Source organism: Cebus imitator, unplaced genomic scaffold (genome assembly GCF_001604975.1).
Source record: "Cebus imitator isolate Cc_AM_T3 unplaced genomic scaffold, Cebus_imitator-1.0 Scaffold109, whole genome shotgun sequence".
Taxonomy (NCBI): Eukaryota; Metazoa; Chordata; class Mammalia; order Primates; family Cebidae; genus Cebus; species Cebus imitator.
Window position 1 is genome coordinate 3,314,485 of NW_016107424.1, and position 21,997 is coordinate 3,336,481.

Genomic DNA, 21,997 nt, shown 5'->3' on the forward strand with positions numbered 1-21,997 from the left:
GGCACAGGAAGACAGCTATAGCATGATCTCACCTACATGTGAATTTAAAGTAGCTGATCTCATAAACATAGAAGGCAGAACAGTGGTCAACAGAGGCTAGGGAGAGAAAAGGAGGAGGGTACAGGTAAATTTTGGTTAACAGTACAGGGTTACAGTTAGAAGGAATAAATTCTGGTGTTCTATTGTAGATTAGGATAACTAAGGTTAACAATATTGTTTTGTATATTTTAAAATAGCTAGAGAAGAGAATTTTGAATGTTCTCACCACAAATAAACAATGAATATGTAAGATGAGGGATATGATGGCTAAATGTCCTGATTTGGTTTTTGCACGATGTATACATGTATTAAAACATCTTTCTGCACTCTGTAAATATGTATATTTATTATATCTTAATAAAACAGTTAATAAAAAAAATAAATGGATAATGAATGCTAAGTGTGGTATGGGTACTGTCAAAGGCATATTTACATATGATAAAAATCTTTTAAAAAGTTGGCCAGATGCAGTCATTACCCATTATCTTGTGTTGGGCGCAATTTATCTATCTCACTAGATTCACTACATACTGGACTCTCAGTCACTTGTCCGATGGACAGCACCAGCCATTACCTTCAACTCATTTTTCAGTACCACTGATTGACATGGCCTCCTCTGTAGTGAAGGTGAAGTCACAGTCCTATCACCACCTTCGCAGCCACAGCATTATCTACACCCTGACCCACGGAAGCTCAGTTCCTCCTGTCACTTCCAGATTCCAGTGAAGCCACAAAGCATACAGTGTAGGATCTGACTTCCCCAACAATCACCTACTAGGGTCATGGAACACAATCTGCAAGTATAGGGACAGTAACATACCATGAGGTGAGCTTTGACCAATGTGAAATGAGAGGAAGACGTTGGCAGATAAATATATTTCCTTTTCTCAATCTAACTGACTCATCCTGTACAGCCTATCTGGAGACATCTCACATGACTATGCCAGAGTCTGTGTTTGCTCGTGCAGCTGTGGACAGCTTAGTAAACAACTTATATTTCTTTTTCCTCCTTATGTACCACATAGATATGTATATAGATATACATTTGTTCAAAGATTATATGCATGTGCAGGCATAGATATTCATTCTAATATTAACATGTGCTCAAAGAGATAGCTCTATGTATTAAGTTTAGGATATAAAATAAAGTTAATTATCAATTAAGTTATATAAAATAGTACCAAAATTGTCCAGAAAAAAAGCAGCATTTCTAGTTAAAAATAGAAGCAAAGAATAGAAAATAAAAAGAAAAGAAAATCTTATCTTAAATAATGTAACTAAGAACTAAAAATGTTACTTTCCCAGTGAAAAAAATGCTCTGGGAAGAAAAAAAAAAGACTAAAATATCAAAATAGAAAATTAGACGGTGGTCTATTTAATAACATAGGCTAAGTCTTAATGAAAGTCTACTGCATTTCCTAGGATACTTTGATGATATATAGAAAATAATGAGTAAATTATTTCTCAAGTGTGATGTATCTAGGAAATAGATCAGTGAAACAAAAAGAGTAATATCACAGCATACAAACAGAAAATTCACATATAGACGGAAAAAATCACAGTTTACATTGCATTCGTGTTTAAAATCAAACATCACTTTTTCACATTTTAAAGATTTCCCCCCCTAAATATGGAAAGAAAAACAAGCCAGAGCTTTAATATAATATTTTTTTCCAACCTGGAACAGCTGCAAAAAACAAATCTTGCTGGAGATAAGCTTGGTTATAAATATCAACATTCCCTTTAAATAAGGGAGTCCAGTTTTCATACCATCTGCCTCTTTCTAAAAGGGAAAAAAATATGAAAATCATAAACCAGGACATTCCCTTTAAGGCATTGAAAAATGAATGTAGTAAAAATGCTATGAACCATGTCGAACCCCTATCTTTACAATTGCCCTATTGAGCTCAGATCAGAAAATGGGATTTTTTGAAAGTAAACAACTTTATTTCATGAATAAACTGCCTAAAGCAATTAATATTTTAAAGCATTGTATTCTAACTTTTTTCACATTATTGACCATAATGATAATTTCTGATTGAACCATGTTTCTCCTTTATGTGTCATACTCCCTACCATTTATTTTTTAACTACATGTGTCACCTCTACTTTTTCTGAAGGTATTTTAGAGCCTATTCTAAAGACTTCCATGTTATCTCTTCCATTACAAAAATCTAGTCATCAACAGACTGGATTTTTCTTTTAATACAGATTCTATCCTCTGCAAAAATCCTTCCTGTGCCTCTCAACAATGTTGTTTTTATACTTAAGTTTGGACTTTATCTTAAAGGCTTCTTTTGTGGCTGGGCATGGTGGCTCATGCCTGTAATGCCAACACTTTGGGAGGCGAGGTGGGTGAATCACCTGAGGTCAGGAGTTTGAGACCACCCTGGACAATATGGTGAAACCCAGGCTCTACTAAAAATACAAAAAATTAACTGGGCATGGTGATGGTCACCTGTATTCCCAGCTACTTGGGAGGCTGAGGCAGGAGAATGGCTTGAACCCAGGGGGCGGACATTGCAGTGAGCTGAGATCGCGCATTACATTCCAGCCTGGGCAACAAGAGTGAAACTCTGCCTTAGGGAAAAAAAAAAAAAAAACACCTTTCTTCTTTTGCCCTTCGTTATTTTTCATTCTTCCTTCTTTTGCCCTTCATTATTTTTCATTCTTTGTTAATGGCCTTGTGATTGAACAGTTAAATTTTTCACTGTATCACATTATTATTTTGATAATGAAGCCCATAACTACATCCATTACTTAACTCTTTAAAGTATTCACAATAAAGAATTAATAAAAAATGGTTCACGAAATAGAGCAGTCCAGAGGTCCAGAGGGGTACACTGGTTACATCTAACATGAAGGAACATTAAGTATAGTAACACTGAGATCACTTGAGGGACAATAGAAGAAAAATAAGACAGAGAAAAATAGCATCTTCTATTTGAACAATATATGTAAGTGTTTAGTCAGTTCCCTGAGTTACAGTGATAGGATTCTGAAAGGCTACTGAAACAAATGCACATAGGGAGGCCTCACATAATTAATTCTCCTTTTCATATTCATTCTCTCCCTTATTCTTTTTCTCATATGCATAAAAACACGCCCATATACTACAAACAAAAAGAACAAAACTTAATTTTTAATCATGAGCATTTGCAGTAAAGGTACAAAGATTATGTTTAAATGTGTCCTTCATGGGAAAAATACATCCTCGGACCATTTTTATTTTTTTAATTCACTTTCATTCTGTTTTAGCTAAGGACCACCTAGGTTCGTAATTATAGAAAACAAAGTTGTTTTACATATGGCAAATGACATTTAATTGCTTACTTGGAATGCTGCATCTTCAGTTAGGAGGAAGGAGAGACAGAAATTTCACCACTGTAATGGTCAACAATATTTAATCTCTAATCATTTAAAGCAAATGGCCATTTTACAGCAATCAATATTGCTTTCTTTTCATGATTTATGTAGATATTATGAAATGAAATGAACAATGAACAATGAAATTATCAGTGTTGCAACAGAAAGTTGTTTTACCTTATACTTATCAGCTAATTTAAAATATTAAAAAGTTATTTTCATATTAAATTTAGTCCATTGTTTATTTCCTTGCTTCCCTGAACAAGAATGTCGGGATCTTTGTTTTTTACACTGAAGAATCTCAAACACTAATGACAATTTTTGCACATAGTACATACTCGATAGACATTTTTGAGTAAATATTCTTCAAAAGACAATTATGTTAACTTGAAACATACATATTTGGTGTTTGTCGTAAACTTAATTGAAAATGCTTTGAGTTTAAACAATTGCTAAATTAAGTTTAGGCCAATGCTGCCTCCTTATATATTCTAAATTTGACCTAATGGTTTCTCTGTGCACAGTAAACTGTAACCCAGGCTCTCTGTGCACAGTAAACTGTAACCTTTCCGTTTGTAAACAGACTGCAATCGACTTTTGTGCCACTCACTGAGTTTTGGCCAAAGGTGGCCAACTGTTCAAACCAGGATCAAATGAGGCAAACACCAAGTTGTGATCAATCTGGCTGTTTCTGTACCTAATTTCTGTTTTCTGTCCACAACTTCCCTTTCTCTGTTGATAAATCTTTACTACGTGGTTGTGCTGGTCGCTCTCTCAGCCTGCTCTGGCTTGAGAAGCTTTCTGATTAGAGAATCATTCTTTGCTCAGTTAAACTTGTTAAATTTAATTTGTCTAAGGTTTTATTTTAATGCTATGTTTCATTTTTTAATTTTTTATTAGGAATTCTTTATTTTTTTTAATTATACTTTAAGTTCTGGGGTACATGTGCAGATCATGCAGGTTTGTTACATAGGTATACACATGCCATGGTGATTTGCTGCATCCATCCCCCCATCATCTACATTAGGTATTCTCCTAATGTAATCCCTCCCTAAACCCTGTGCTCACTGCTATGCCTCCTCTAGTGCCCCCACCCCATGACAGGCCCCAGTGTGTGATGTTCCCCTCCGTGTGTCCATGTGTTCTCATTGTTCAATACCCACTTATGAGTGAGAACATGTGGTGTTTGGTTTTCTGTTCTTGTGTCAGTTTGCTGAGAATGATGGTTTCCAGATTCATCCATATCCCAGCAAAGGACATGAACTCATCATTTTTTATGGCTGCATAGTATTCCATGGTGTATATGTGCCACATTTTCTTTATCCAGAAACAATTGATGCTATATTTTATGAAAATCTGAGCCTGATAAAGGATGGGTTAACTCTTCCCTATTTGTTTCTTTTCTGATTTTGGCCCTTTTGGGTAGTTTACTAAGATAGGATTATTTCCCATTTTCAAAATGAGTACAGTAAGAATATCTCATAAGAATACCTACCTCATATGGCTATCTTGTAATAGTTAAACAGTTAATTGATATTAAGCGTTTATCACATAGTAGGTGCTAAATAAATGTTGTCAACATCATATCATGCTGATTTAATAGAATACTATGAGACAGTATGCAGTCCAAATAGTAAAACAAAACAAAACAAAACATAAGCTTGATTATCTCATGCTCTTTTTTGAGCTCCATTTATTTAATGTTCTTAGGATATAAGAATGGCCTCAGAATACCTAAGTGAATAACAACTTAATCACACATACAATCTACAGTTTCTGCTATAATCTTTTAAATATCTTCTATAATCAGCTAAGTGGCTTCAACAAAAGTATTTTTGGATAACTTTAAAAATGCCAAATTATATACGCTATCTTGTTCACACATGTTTGAAACTCTGGATTAACAGAGTAACAGTTACATTCTAAATGTAACAGTTACATTTAGAGAGTAAATATTTTTACATACCCAAGTCTCTCCTCAGGACAGACCTTGTTAAGAAGAACAGAGTGGTGTGGCATATTTCAAAATGGTTCCTTTTCCCCTCCCCCAAGGAATTTTTCTCAGATACTTACTGTGAGAACCTAGTCTCACAATATGTATGTATTTACATACCTAGTGTATGTAAATAATGAGTATTCAAAATGTTTACTTTCTAAAATGTAAAACTTGTGAGCACAAAAAGGCTTGTACACTAGTCCCCATTTTTAAAGCTGGCAACTGAATCTCTAATCATTGTAGGAAGTTCCAAATTATCCAAATTTTTAAGAAAAAATTTCCCAGGTAAACACTTCCACAGTTCTTTATTCCATATTCTCTTCAGGAGTTATAAACTTCTTGATGTTTTTTTCTACTAAGTCTGTAAGTCACAATTCATCTTATATATCCACTACTTGCATTATGCAGGTCAATACTGTTCCTCCTATTAGAGCAATAGCCTGACTTTAGATAAAACTGGTTCTGCCGTAAAGGCCTCAAGCCTTTAATTTTCAACGATAAGTTTAGCATCTCAAATATTTAAAATAACCCTAGGTCTAACACATAATGGCAAACAAGGAATACAATTTTAGAAAAGCCCTTATAGTACATTCTGACCATATCTTCCAAAAACCGTTAAGAAAAATTATATAAATATTCTACTTTTCTATTTTCTTTTTGAATATTAAGCTTTCATGTAACATTATACAGGTCTCCCTTCATAGCCACAGGGAAATTGGTTCCAGGACTCCTGTAGAAACCAAAATCCACAGGTGCTGGAATCCCTTATATAAAATGGTGTAGCATTTGCATTAAACTATGTTGTACACTCTCCTACATTCTTTAAATCATCTTTAGGTCATGTATAACATTTAATACAATATAAAAGCCATGTAAAAATTGTTTTACTATATTTTTCTATTATTTTTTATTGTTGCATAGTTATTTTTATTGGTTTTTTCTTTTCCTGAGTATTTTTGATGTATAAGTGGCTGAATTCATGGATGCAGAACCCCTTGATAAGGAGGGTCAACTGAAAAATTTTTACTAAAAAATCTATTTCCAGTTTCTATTTCTCTATGTAAGGAGCTTGGAAGTCACCACTCCATCCCTTTTTCAAGTAAAAAGTTAAACAGACTGGAAAGTGATCATTCTTTTTGAATTCTTAAGAAAAATGAGGACACACACAGAGCACGAGTCTGACCCTCAAGATTGGAGAAACAGGCAAATGCAGAGAGTCACAGCTTACCAGACAGAAACCCATGAGTAGGAAGTGTCACAGGAACCAGTGCTGTGGTAGAAAAACCTGAACTGTAATTGACAAGTTTCTGGAGGCTCAGGATGAAAAAGTCTGAATTAAATAACTTGTCTGAACCAAGACAGAAAGGACTCCCACACTCTGTTTTACCCCCAAGAGTTCGACTAGCTTCTCACAGTAAATATCTGAGAAAAATCCACAGGGAGGGGAAAAGGAACCATTTTAAAATTCACTACAGCCTGTTCTTAACAAGGTCTGTCCTCAGGAGAAACTGGTTAATCAGAGGTAACTTGCTGGGTACTTTCAGAGCCTAACTGACCTGGGGAAAGGGAAACCCCCAACTCTAGCCCACTCCAGCTTTCCATGTGGAAGAAGAGAAATACTCAACTCCAGCCCACTCTTGCCATCCTGTCTTCAGTAAAGGGGGAAAAATAACTGAGAAATACTTGCAAAGTTCACAGTCCAAAAGCCAATATTCCCTAAATGATTAAGACCTAATAATAAGACTACAGAGTGCACCCTGTCACCCCATACTTTACCACCATGTTACTAGAGGCCTATTTACAGCAGTTCCTTTTACTCAGTTCATCACATCTGGCTATCAAGAAAAAATAACAAGGCATACTATAAGGCAAAAAAACCCCACAGAATTTGAAGAGATATGCAAGCATCAGAACCAGACCTGGCAGGGATGTGGAAATTATCAAACTGGAAACTTAAGACAAGTATGATTAATATATTAAGGGCTCTAATGGATAAAGTAGACATCCTATAATAACAGATGGACAATGTAAGCAAAGAGATGGAAATCTTAAGAAGGAACCGAAAGAAATGCTGGTGATCAAAAAAGGAATAGCAGAAATGAAGAGTGCCTTTGATGAGCTTATTCACAGATTGAACACTAGCTGAGGAAAGACTCTCTGAGCTTGAGATAAATCAATAGAAACCTCCAAAACCAGAAAACACGCACACACACACACAGAACAAAATACCCAAAAATTGTGGTACAACTCTAAAAGGTATAATATACATATAATGGGAATATCAGAAGATGAAGAAAAAGAGATGGGAACAGAAGAAATATTTGAAACAATAATGATTAAGAGTAAATTCAGACACCTAACCACAGATCCAAGAAGCTCAGAAACCACCCAAAAAGGATAAATGTCAAGGAAAAAAAAAAAACTACACCTAGGTATATCATCTGAAAATTCTTTTAAATACCTCTTACCTGGATATCTTATACTTCTTTACATCAGTACAAAGGTATAGCAGTCATTAATTCAACTCATTAAACTTACAATTCTGCTTTCCTGCTGCATAGAAGGCAATACTGCACTTCATAGTTCCACATTCAAAATTTAGTGATTTGCTTTGACCAGCGAAACACTAAATACCAGTGCATAATGAACCACTCGTCCTTCCCACTGCTGCAGTGATCATGGAAGTATATTCAGACAAAACCTTCAATTTCTTACCAACTCATTTTGGGTATTTAGTCTGTGTGTTGTGTTAAGACATTGAAATTTGAGCTTGCTTGTTTCTACAGTATAACCTCAGCTCCTCTTACCGATACAAATGTTACTTTTCTCCAGAAGCCTTTCACAAGTACAACATTGTCTGATTTAAATGCTCCTTCTCCAAGTGATGACAGCATTCTACTCATACTTTTATTATAACACAATACTATAGTAAAATGGCTGCTGGAATTATCCACTTCCTTTGTTAAACTATACTCCTGAGGTAGGAACTCTTAGTGGCTAGCTTGTAGTAAGTTGTTAAAAAAACATTTACTGAATTCACTGATCATTCCTACGTTCACTCATCAAGAGCCAGGGACCACTCCAGTTACTAGAGATAGAGCACAAACAGAGCAAACCAAAACTCCTGCCTTCACATGCCTTATATTCTTATGAGGGATAATGATAATAAGGAAGACACATAAGTGTAAACATACAGATCAATAGATAGTGATAAAAACTATAGAGCAAACAAAGAATATAAATTGTTGGATGGTCATCAGGTAAGACTCCATTTAGAAGGTGAATTTTTAATAAAGACCAAAAAAAAAAATAGGAAGGAAATTGGTCATACAATTTCTACATATGGAAGAAGAGCAATGTAGTAGAAAGAATAGCAAGTGCAAAAATTCTGAGATGAGAAAATGCCTGGCATGTACAAAGAACAACAAGGAGGCAGTATGCCCAGGGCAAGTGAAGGACCATGAGAACAGTTAAAGATGAAATTAGAGAAGTAACAAAGGATCAAGTCTTGTAGAGACAATTAGGCCAGTCTAAAAGCTTTATTTAGATGTTATGTTATGTAAAATGGAGAGCTATTGAAAGGCTTTGAGTAGAGTGAGGAGTGGGAAAGAACAGGACGAGATGAGGTCAGAGATAAACAGGGACCCATATTCTTCATTTTATTTTATGTCATATTTCCTCTCTCCACAATACATGAGAAAAATGAATGGATCAATTTACTAAGAAGTATTGTTGAATAAATGATATTTTATGATGATTATCTGTCCATCACTTCATATGCAGGAAAAGTGATTAAAACCAATAAATAATTACCAAAATATTGCAATATACCAAAGTATAATAATGTACTGAATGTCAAGACAGATCAAGCATTTAATGTAGCAACATATCTTAATAGGCAATTGAAAATACTAAACATTTAACAAATATATTAGTTATAAATGTATAACTTTATAAATGTTACTTCATTTATTTGGGTTTGCTGAAATATCACAAAATAAATACAAGTAAAAACATTCCCTTATTGTAATACTGCCTTCCATAAGAAAAACCTCTGCTTGGAACACAGGTTCATTGCCAGAAGAAAACAACCCAAAGCAAGAAGTACAAAGTGAAAGAAAACAAACTACAAATCAAAACACCTTTTGCAAAATGTTAAATCAAATAAACACACCTTGCGTTGTGTCTTTGATGCTGCCAAGTCTAAACTCTGGAAAGCTGCCAAGGGGTAAGATGTTTCCAAAGCCAAAGGTCTTTACTTAGGTAGCTGTGCTTGCATTCCTGGCAAATTCAATTCCAAATACCAAAAATAATATTGTTGGTGATTTTTCTTACTGCAATTCAAAACAAAGTATATAGAAATAGTAAATGAATGATCTCCAGTTCCCTAGTTGTCCAAGAATCTAAATCACAGTGAAAACATTTCCAAAAAGTGTTTCTTAGTTTGCTAGCTCTGTTGTTTATTCAATCTGAATACATTTCTATGCCAAATATATTTGGAAAATGTTGCATATTATGCCCCTTTTAACAAGGCATATTTTCATAATAAAGGCTCTGAGAAGTCCTGTAACAGAAAAATCTATTTAAATTTACATGACCTAGTGTGTCTTAAACAATTATCTGAAAAGTAGCAGGAGATGCTTCCACTGTTTTCTAAAGTCAGGCATAAATGTAAAGAGACTGCTATAAAATTATTTTCTGTTATTTTAATTTGCACAAGTTTGACTTAAAAATTATATTTATTCAGTCATAAATGTCAAAATATATGTTATTTCTAAATGCCCATTTTAAAAGCAACATGGAATAATAAGCAGGTAATGCATGATTTATTCATTTCTGTTTGTTAAATATTTACTGAAAACCTACTAAATGCCAGGCAATGAAGTTATGTCTAGTTTTATATTGCAATTGCTCTCATATGGATAAGAGCATCAAATTTAAATATTTTCAAACTGCTGTCTAATCATGATACCAACTCAAAATGTAACCCCAATTATTTGGGAACACAAGCTTTACTAATTCTAATGAGATAATTAAAAATAGTAATTTTTAGGTTACTTTTAAATAGTGCTAACAATCCAAGAGTAATAATATGAAAGAATAATATTTTTTATTTGACCAATGAAACACTAAATACCAGTGCATAATGAGCCACTCTCCCTTTCCACTGCTGCAGTGATCATGGAAGTATATGATCACTTTCATTTAATGAAGGTGCTACAAAATAATAAAGTTGGACACTTACCTCACACCATACACAAAATTTAATACAAAATGAATCACAGAACTAAATGCAAAGACTAAAACTATAAAACATTTGAAAGAAAACATGGGAATAAAACTTTATGACTTTGATTTAGAAAATATTCTCTTACATACAACACTAAAAGCACAAGCAATAAAATAAAAAATAGATAAATTGCACTCCATTAAAATAAAACTTTTGTGCTTTAAAGAACATGACCAAAAAAGTGCAAAGGCAGTCCACAGAATAGAAGAAAATACTTGCACGCCATATATGTGATAAAGGTCTAGTGCCCAGAATATATAAAGAACTCTCACAACTCAACATAAAAGATCAAATAATACAATTTTTAAATGGCCAAAGTATTTGAACGATTTTCCAGAGAAGACATACAAATTGCCAGAAAGCACAGGAAAAGATGCTCAACATAATTGTCATTAGGAAAATTCAGATCAAAACCATGGTGATATACCACTTTACCCCTAGTAGGATGACAATTTTTTTTAAAATGCAACTGGAGATGAGGATGTGGAGAAACTGGAACCTTTATACATTGCTGGTAGAAAAGTAAAATGATACAGCCACACTTTGAAAAAGTTTGGCAGCTCCTCAAAAATCCAAACACAGAGTTATCATATGGCCAGCAATTCTACTCTCAGGTATATACCCAAAAAAAAGGAAAACATCTCCAACCAAAAACTTACATATGAATGTTCATAGCAGCATTATTCTAATAGCCAAAAAGGAGAAACAACTCATGATGAATAGGTATATAAAATCTGTTATATATCTATGTGATGGAATATTAAAAAGAATTAAATATTGGTAATGCTGCAACATGGATGACCCTTGTAAACATGTGTCTAAGTGAAAGAAGTCAGTCACAAAAGTCCACTTAATACATAACTTCTATTGTTCCCTTTATATGAAATGGAACTTCTCTATCTTTCTCTATTGAGCCAGATAGGGGAAGCTCAATAGAGAAAGATAACAGATTAGTGGTTGTTTAAGGGGTTGGAGTCTAGAAGGGGTAGAAATGGACATAATGGATACAGAATTTCTATTTTAGATAATGAAAACGTTCTAAAATTAGGTAGTTGCACAACATTTGGAATATGCTAAAAACTCCTGAATTGTACACTTTAAAGTGATAAATCTTATGCTTGTGAAATATAGCTCAATAAAGCGGTTATTAAAATACAAGTGTCATAAAAATGCAAGTCTACAGTCCATATCTAAAATGTTTGGGCCAGATATGACTTGAATGTTTTTAGATTATAAAAAGGTAATAAATCCCATCTACCATAATTACATAATACTCCTGAAAGGAAGCACATTAATACTTCATAGAAAAATCTTATGCCTATTAATTACGTAAATAGTCCCATGTCATTTCAAATCTGTTTTTTGTCTCAATTAAGTTTGCAAAAAACTTGACAAAGTTTAATTTTGCAGAACTTTTGGATTTTGAAAATGCAAATGATGGGTGTTGGAGCCTTACTCATGGTGATTGTTAATATTAGTAATAATCTCAGCAACTACCCTTTTGTTGGCTAGCAACTAATGTGGCAACCACTGTGGTAAGCACACCACATATAATAAATTTTCATAACATTTTTATAAAATAGGTACAATTTCCCAACTGAGGAAACTGAGTTTCCTAATGATTAAGTGATTTACCCAAGCATGCAAAGTTGACAGGGAACAGATTTAAACTCAAATCTATCCGATCATAGAGCTCACTCTCTTTCCTCTATATATCAGAGTATGTTCGGACCATTCACCTAAACTATGGACTCTACCTCTGTAAAATGGAGTAAGAGCCCTTTTACATATACATACATGTATACATACATATACATACATATATTTTTTCATTAAAAGATTTTATTTCATTCCTACTTAACATATATGTGTATACATACATATATGTACGTGTATATGTATATATACACATGTACACATGAACATATATATGTGTATATGTATATGTGTGTAGCTGTATGTACATGTACATACATGTGTACACAGGCATATGTACATATACATGTGTGTGCATACACATACATATATGTACATGTGTGTAGGTATACACATATGTGTGTTTATGTATGCATATACATACAGATACACATATATACATATACACATATATATGTGAAGTAAGAATGAAATAAAATCTTTCAATGAAAATAATGTGTTAAATATAAAGGTCTACATAAATATGAGACAACATCATCTGAATAACTATTTTCATTATATCTCTAAATCAAGGTTCAAAGGAGATATGTTTTCAGTCAAATCTACACAGGCATTCCAAACAAATGTATTAATTTTATTAGAAGAAATGCTAAGCATTAATTTAAATTGTTTTTAAATACTAAACAAAGAAAATCTAATTATATTCAAATGGTCTATAGCTAAACTTCTATCATCTCAAGCTTTCATAAAATTTTTGCAAGTCCTATATAAAAGTGGTGCAGTGTACAAGCATACACATTATGTTTTGTCTTAAAACATTTACATATACATTATGTTTTGTCTTAAAACAGTTCTACCCAGGAGAAGCCAGAACAGATTACATTTTTACTTCATAAGTAACATCTTATAAAGTATATTATACATATATATAATATTATATATACATATTATATTATATGTATATCATTATAAATATATAATATACATATATGTATATTCTGAAAATTTTTAATGATTTAAGTTTATTTAACAGTCTGCTCACGTAAGTTTACCTACCATGTAAGTTCCTAGGGTAACTAAGGGATTGTTTATATATTCCCTTTAAAGGAAAACTTATATATACCGCAAAACAACTTTTATTCCATGAAAGTATAATCATAGAATTAAAGAATTTTAGAAAGTGTGGTACCATATTTGAAAAAGTTTCAGAACCATTTTAAAATAACAATTCGATCTTGTTGCTCTACCATTTGCAAACCTGAAATGGATCCTCATTGCCTGCAAGATAAAAATAGTTTTGCATGTCATATAACAGCCTTCTCAGTCTGGGCTAGCAGGTTCATACTGCCTCAACTCTAGCTATTTTTCTCTAGATTAGTCTCCAGTACCTAAAGTTCTTTTGATTTTCCAACCACAAGACCCTATTTACAGCTTAATAGTTTTACAAATCGTATTATACTTACTTTAATGTTGCTCAGCCCTAACCTTGTCTAACTTGAATTCATAGGTACTCTTCAAGACCCCATTTAATTACATGCTTTCTCTGTATAATTCACCTATGCCTGCCAGAAAAATCTGTGGTTATCTGATTGATATGTAACTCACTTATTAAATATTGTACCTACTTATCTCCAAAAACATCTAGAATTTTCGCATATAATAGTACCCATTGTTTCTTATTATAATATTGAAATATTACCTGATTTTCATCTTTGGAAAAATATTATAAAATATTTACATGAATTTTGTTTCATTTATGGAATAGAGATGGAAAAGTGAAGATGTGGATTGTAAAATGCAAATAATGATAGATTTTTGAGGTTAATCTTAACCATATAAAACCAAAGAGATGCTGGGGTAAGTCAAACATTTATTCACCAAAAATTGAATAAATCTGAGTCCCTTGAACTGAAAAGAAAAGTAGACTAAGGTTTACAATTCAGGTCATGAGTTGAAAAACTTATTCTGTTTTGTAGATATATATATATTTTAGGCTTTGCATGTCAAGAAGGAAAATCAAATTATAACAATGAGACTGTGATTTTAGTGTGCTGAGATTCAGAGCAGGCCAATGAAAGTGCCTCCATGTATGGCTCTGTGACAATTACACAACTCTGCTATATTGTATTGTACTGTAAAAGCAGCCATAGACAATATGTAAACAAATGAGTGTGATTGTGTTCCAATAAAACTTTATTAATAAACAATTAAATTTGAATTTTACATAATTTTCACATGTAACAAAATGTCATTATCCTTTTGATTTTTCAACCATTTAAACATGTACAAACCATTTCAAGCTCACGGATCATAGGATGCAGACAGTGAGTCAGATCTGGCCTGCTGGTCAAAGTTTGCTAATCAATGGTTTAGGGATACTTTTTATATCCATTTATACTCTTTAATTATCAAGTTTCCTCTCTGATGTAAATAAGTCAGAAGTTCACAAAATTTTATTTAAATCTAGGTTTTTGTTTTTGAATCAATTTAAAAATATATATTTTCTCATGCAAATGATTTTTTAATTAGCAGCCAATTTTTAACTAGATTTAAACAAATTATTTAAAACCTGGGATATACCATCAATTATACACACACACACACACACACACACACATGCAAAATGGCATTTGTGTTGATCTTGCATTATCTCATAATAAGCTGGTATCTTCAGGTCTTTTTCCTCAAAAGCAAACATGAAGTAGTTTAGATTCCTTTATACAGATACTCCTTGACTTACCATGGGATTACATCCCAATAAACCCATCATAGGTCAAAAATATCTTAAATTGAAAATTCATTTCATACCCCAATAAACCCACAGTAAAAATGAAATACTGTAAATCAAACCATCATAAGTCCAGATGCTTTTCAACTAATAGGATTACATACCAATAAACCCATCACAAAGTTGAAAAATCATAAGCCAAACCATCATAAATCAGGGATGGACTGTATACAATAAGAGTGGTTTTCTGTTGCCATCACACAAGAATTGCAAACTGCATGGGAATTTTTTTTAACTATAAACATGTTGCTCTATTGTTTTCTGGCATTTCATACTACAGAAAAGAAGTCTGAGGCCCATATAATTTTCATTTCCTGATAATAACATGCTTTTTTTTTTTCTTTCTTGATGTGGAAAACATTTTTTTCTTTATTATCACAATTTGATAATTTTGTGATTATTGTGTCTCTTTAAGTTGTCATGCCTTACATTAAAAAGGCTCTTACTTCCTTCATAGGTCTTTTTCAGCTCAGGAAAGTTTTTCTCTTATATTTTTAAAAATAGTTTTCTTTCAAATGCTCTGTTCTCTTCTTTAGGAACAACTAATTGATCTACCTATCTATCTGTCTACCTATCTATCTATCTATCTATTTTCTTGTCTCTTATTCAGAGACTCCAAATAGCCATACAGTGGACTCTATTCTTTATTCTCCATATATCATCTTTTTATGATTTACAACTTTTTAACTAAAATAACCTCTCAAGTCTATTCTCCACACTGACTAAACCTTGTACAACAACATCAATTATAAATGTTACTGCCTCAAATACAGATTTTTAACACTTTTGTGGTGGGTAAAATAATGTCCCCCCAATCCAAAGATGTCCAAGACCTAATTCCCATAAGCTACAAATAAGTTGGATTGCAGAAGAGACTTTGCAGACATGATTCAATGAAGAACCTCAAAATGAAGAGATTGTCCTGAATTATCTGAATGTGTCTTCAAAAGTAGATAACCCTTCCAGGTGTGGTCAGAAGGAGATGTGACTACAGAATAAGTCAGATTGCTGCAATGTTTCTGGCTTTGAAGTTAGGGGGCGGTGCATAAACCAAGAAATGTGGGCAGCCTCCAGAAACCACAAAAGACAAGGAAACTGATAATCTCTCCTAGAGCCTCCAGAAAGGAATGCAGCCCTGTCCTTACCTCTATTTCAGCCCAAAGTGACCTATGTCAGACTTCTGAACTATGGAACTGCCAGATAATAAATTTGTGTTGTTTTAAGTCACGAAATGTGGAGTAATGTGTTACAAGAGAAACCAAAAACTGACATGGCTCTCATATTTTTAGTTTCTCATCTTTTTATTTTCTGTTAATATCTTCTTTCTGTCACTTCATCATTGTCTGTTCTTTTTACATGAAGTTCTTCTATCCATAGAAGCCATATAGTCTTAAATGTGTTGGATAGCAAATAACTCTGAAATGTTCTTCCTTAGCTTAAGATTATTTTTAGAGTTTCATAGGTATACGTCTGAGTCTTCTGCTGATATCCTCTGCCTTGATTTTGTATGATGCCTTGTTTCACTTGATTCATTTTCAAATGCAAATTTATCCAGAATATTTTGACACTGAAAAAAACTGTATAAATAATTTCTACATAAGCCAATGTTTTCCATACATGTATAAAGGGGATGGTGTTGAGGAGAGAAGAGACAGAGAATTAACTTCCTAGGAACACAGACAAAGCAGAATTGAAAACTGGGAGGTTCTTTTTAAAACTGTACCTTCCTATCTTGAAAAAACATCTGATGTACCTCTGCCCAGAGAGATTCAGTATTATATATTGAGTCACACTGAATGACAGCAATGTATTATAATACTCATACATATTGTTAAAAAAAAACAGTTAACTTCCAGTCAAGTTAACTATGCATGTGGAAAAGGTTGAAGATTTGTTTTTTGCATAACAAAGGATATTTCTACTTCCAGAGCTAAGTCTAAAACTTTCAATGCAGTGCACCTTCCACCTGCTGTAGGTAATAAACTGTAATCCACAGTTGGGACGTTGCCACAGGTATCCACATAGTTCATTATTCTATACCCTGCAATATTTGAATATTTTAAGACTCAAAGTATGTAAAACAAATGTTACTCAGATTAACCTATCTTTCTTTTGTCATTGCCAACATTTTAAATTGTTCCATATAATTAGGCTGGCATTTTTGCAAGTATGTCAATAAAAAATACTACTATAGAAGAACAAAGCTACTTTATGCTGACGTCCTTGCTCAATTTCGGTGGCTTAAAAGTCATGCAACTGACAAGAGTCTTTCATTAATGAAACTGTGTTTGCCTTCTAAGTCAACAAAACTGTTAAACCACTGAGTATGGAATGCTTACCTTTTTACTGTTGTTTAACATTTCAAAATTATGAGGTAAGTAGGAATCATTTCTTTTTCATGAAAACATATACCTATCTCATTCTATTGTTGGAAAGGTACTGAACATTTCTACCACGTAAAAAGGGTATAAATATATGTAAAGGGTATAAAAAAATTAGCTCTAGGCCTACATGATCCTTATCTGTTTAATAGGAAATTTGAGAATATTAAATATGATCAAATATGTATCACTACTATTTTCCATTAGTATTATTTTAGTCACTCTGGACAAATATCAGAAAAACACAAAATTCTAAGTAATATTGTTTAAGACATTCACAGTTAGAGTAAAATCTACTGATATTAAAAATGCAGATACATATGAACAAAGATTAAGGGGAAATCTGGCCTAGTTTCACGTTTCTACGTAGAGGAGCTTCCATTGGAGCAGGGGCTCTCAGTGGAGATGCTTTGGCATTGGAGTAAGACAAGGAAATTCTTCATTGAGCTGATTGCCCTCTACATTACACAGTATTTATCATCTCTAAACTTCAAGGTCCCAAAAGTCAGTAGTACTTCCTCTAAAGACATTAGAATAATTTAAAACACCCTGGCATATATCAAATACTCCAGAGGTGTCACCCAGAATGGAAAACCGCAGCCCTAGATTTACAGTCCTGGCCTCAGATCCCACTTCTTATTCAAGTTTACCAAAAAGAGACTAATCTGATCAGTGACTAGTTCACATTACTCCACCCGTGGAGCTAACCCACATACACCAGTAAGCACTGAAGATTTGCCCTCTTTTACTACCCTCTCTGCCTTAGACCATGAAAAGCAGTAATTGTGCGTAAGCATATCGGTCCTGCAATCTGAAATTTTTATCTCAGCTGAACTAAAGTCTAGGTTCTAGGAAAGAGAGTAGGAGTAAAAGGAGGTAGGAAGTACTGGCACTCATTTTTGGTCTGATTTTTGGATAAAGCAGTATCCCCTATCGACTTGTTATTGCAAGTTGAAGTTGATATGGCAAACTCCACGTCTGTTTACAAACTCAAGAGAGGATGGAAAGAGCTATTATTGAGCCTCTAAAAATCTCTAAATCCATTGTAATGCTCTCTCTAAGCCACTTGTCTTTATCCCTCTTTCTCTACAAGAAATGAACTGAATTGAGTAAAGAAAGGAATAGTCAAGTATCAAACAGTTCCAATAAAATTATAAGCACTAAAGAAATAACAGGTACTCCTATACACATTCATGCATACTACAAAAGCAATAGATCTTTACCTCTTTAAGTTTTTCCTTATCCAATAACAACTTTTCTATATCTACTATTGATGCCCACTTTTATTGGTAAAGCTAGAGAATTCGACCAAAGAAAATAATGAACTCTATTTACAGATCTCTGTATGAATATAGAATCAGGAAAAGAGCCACAGTGAAAACAACCACAATATTTTTTATCCACGAATTAAAACATTACAAAAGATTATTCACTTAAGTAAAAAAAAAAAAAAGATTTATAAGTATCGAGTAATGATATTCAAGTGGCATGTATTAAAAGTAATAAGCTTTCTTTGTCCAAAACGGACTTGGATAGATGAGGAAGTTTATGTATCTAATGCTCATCTCAAAAATACAATTTCACATTTTTCTCAAAATATTTGACAATACTCTTTTTAACTTGTTTAAATACCAGAATATGTTTTAAGAGGTTATGATCAAAGGGCATTTGAGATAAAACATAGATTACATGGTTTTGTAAGATAGCAACAATTGGCTGAACATTGTTAGTTCCTGTTTATTAGCACTTAAAAAAAATAAAAATGATAGGGGGATGGCTGAAGACCCTGAACTAAGGTATGCTATGGTAAGAGGCACTGTAGAAGAAAAATAAAAGCCCCACTCTTTTCCCAGGTATGTAGCCTTGGGTAAAAGTTACTTAGTCTCTCTGTAGGATGAGGCAGTGGCAGAGAATAATTTCCTTATTCCTAAAGAAGTTGAACAAAAACAGATGTTCTTAATCCAGGGCCCATTTAGGCTTCAAATTGCACCTTTTTCTGAGGAGTGAGTCAATACGTTTCCTTGGTTTATCAAAGTGGTAAATGACACCAAAAGGTTAGTCATCCTCGCATTAAAAGGTAATGTTTCCGGCCAGGCATTGAAGCACACGCCTGTAATACCAGTACTTCGGTAGGCCGAGGCAGGAGGATCACCTGAGGTTAGGAGTTCAAGATCAGCCTGGTCAACATGGTGAAACCCCGTCTCTACTAAAAAAAACAAAAATTAGCTGGGTGCGGTGGTGTGTGCCTGTAATCCCAGCTACTCGGAAGTCTGAGGCAGGAGAATTGCTTGAGCCCAGGAGGCAGAGGTTGCAGTGAGTTGAGGTTGTGCCATTGCACTCCAGCCTAGCCAACGGAGCGAGACTCCATCTCAATCTTTTCAGGTATATATATACCTAGTGATATTAAAAGGGAAAAAGTGTCATTCAAGATATTACAGGTGCTACCTAAACAGAACCAATACAGAATCAATAATGAATAGATGAGTGAATTTCTTCCCCATTTCCAAATGACCCAAAGATTAAAAAAAAAAAAAAAATCAGAAGGGAAATTTGAAAATACTTTAAGCTGAATGGCAATATTTACACATGTTTATAAATTAGGATCATATAGACAAAAAGATTAAAAGTGTAATCAATAACACTTCACATATGTGTAGATCATTGCTCTAATGATACTTTCACAATCAATTATTCCTTTTTTTAGGAAGGAAGGGTATATCTTACAGTCCCCATTTTACAGATAAGAAAACAATTGCGAGAGTTACTGCCCAAGGACAAACACTTCTTAACCCTGCCAGTTTCCTGACTTGTAGGCCAATGCTCTTTCCGATGTTAACAAGTAGTACAAGCTTCCTTCCTCCGGGTTTACACTGTAAACCTGGCAAAGGTTTTTTAGCTCTTTTGTGTTTTCTCTCTGGAATGTTTGTTGTGTCTGAATCATTAGGGGCAAGAGTACATGAGCAAACAAAAGGAGATTTGAAGTGGTTATCTGAGGTTACCAACTCATCCCATACTGGTTGATCATTAAGTATGGGCCTAATGAAGCAAAAACAGCTCTACTGGTTGAGCACACCTCTCCACAATAGAGAATGAAAGGGAGATTATGTCTTGGGGCTTCTCTAGAAATAACTTGCTTCGACTTCTTCGGAAGGCTTATTAAGCTCTAACAAGCCCCAGAGAACTCCAAGTAGAAGAAACCTGATTCCAGTCCCCTTTTCCTAGTCATCCACGTGGACACCAACATCTGATGGATTCAGAATTCACCAAGCTCTAGGAAAAGTAACCCCACTCTCCTCACCACCACCAATAAAGCCACCTAGTCCTGTCTGAATCGCCTCTCTGCAAAAGTTTTGGCATTCAAATACTCGTTCATTAATAAGAGGAAGCAGGTGAAAGAGTGAAGAGGAGTACCATGGAAAAGGGGGGCCCAAAAGGGAACTGCAGAACCCGAAGAGCTGCACAGAGAAATAAGCTGCCGCAAGTTATCTGACAGCACAAAGGAGCCAATCCCGAGCCGCATGGAAGACCTTGGGTAGTGGGCGGGACAAACATATCCGGGGCCCAGCGGCAGGCGCCAGACACGCTGGCAGGGCGGGAACCGCGCGTTCCTTGGGAACCGCGCGTTCCTTAGCAACCGCAACGGCCACGCCCACCGAACCCAGCACCCTCCATCCCCCACCCCGCATCCAGCGCCCTGATCCGCGGGAACGGGTCCTTCCGTCATCTTCGTACCTAGTGGGTTTCCCGGATTCCGGGATTCTCTTGCAGGGCCTCCCTCCGCCCAGCCCGCCCAAGTGCCGCTCCCAGGGACGGAACGATCGTCTCCTAAAAGCTTTAAGGCTAGCTAAGGAGGTGCGCCCATTTTCAGTCCCGGATCCCGAGCATCCTGAGCAAGGTCTCCCCAAATCCCCTCGCACTCGCCGGACACACACCTCAGCTCTGCCAAGGCAAGGGCCGACAAACTTCGTGTCCGGCTGGAAATGTTGCTGTCCACGGTCCTGTCACTCAGGGGTAGGGGCGGGACGAGCCAGCCGCACACTCCTACTCCCAAAGGCCGAGGCGGAAAAGAGGCGGGGCTCTGCTCGCAGGGGCGGGACCAGGCCTCAGCCGGCTCTCGGATTGGTAGGTCTTTCTCCCGCCTCTACGCGGGTCCAGGACGCAAAGGCGCCCGCCCTGCGGCCTTTCCCTCCTTTTGATGCTACCCTGGAGTTCCAATATTTGTCTCACAAGGTGACTGTAGAAATTAAAAATAAAGACTGTGACTTGTTTTGTAAATATAAAACGGACAAATATGTTATTTTGGTTATTGAACCCTTCCCATCTCACACACACTCCCCAATTCACACTCCCAGGAGCATCCGTAAGTGGAAGTGTACGTTGTCTGTGTACACAATGAATTCATTAACCATTCAAACAGCAAAAAAGAAAAAAACAGTTTATATTAACTAGAGATTAATCAACTTAGGAAAGATTGCTAAAAC

The 21,997-nt window shown here is 34.8% G+C and overlaps 1 protein-coding gene across 7 annotated transcripts in view; it reads right to left on the minus strand.

Annotated features, from left to right (window-relative positions):
- Positions 1-21,596, minus strand: part of TRIQK (triple QxxK/R motif containing) — a 74,682-nt gene extending 53,086 nt beyond the window's left edge. For 4 of the 7 annotated variants that reach the window (XM_017538082.2, XM_017538080.2, XM_037741864.1 and 1 more), the window contains exons 1-2: positions 21,449-21,596; positions 9,576-9,735 (exon numbers count right to left, since the gene is read on the minus strand). The gene's annotated coding sequence lies outside the window, so the exon portion shown is untranslated. The remainder of the gene's footprint in view (positions 1-9,575; positions 9,736-21,448) is intronic. The other 3 variants (XM_017538084.2, XM_017538083.2, XM_037741865.1) reach the window with 2 other exon arrangements.
- Between the last annotated feature and the right edge of the window lie 401 nt (positions 21,597-21,997).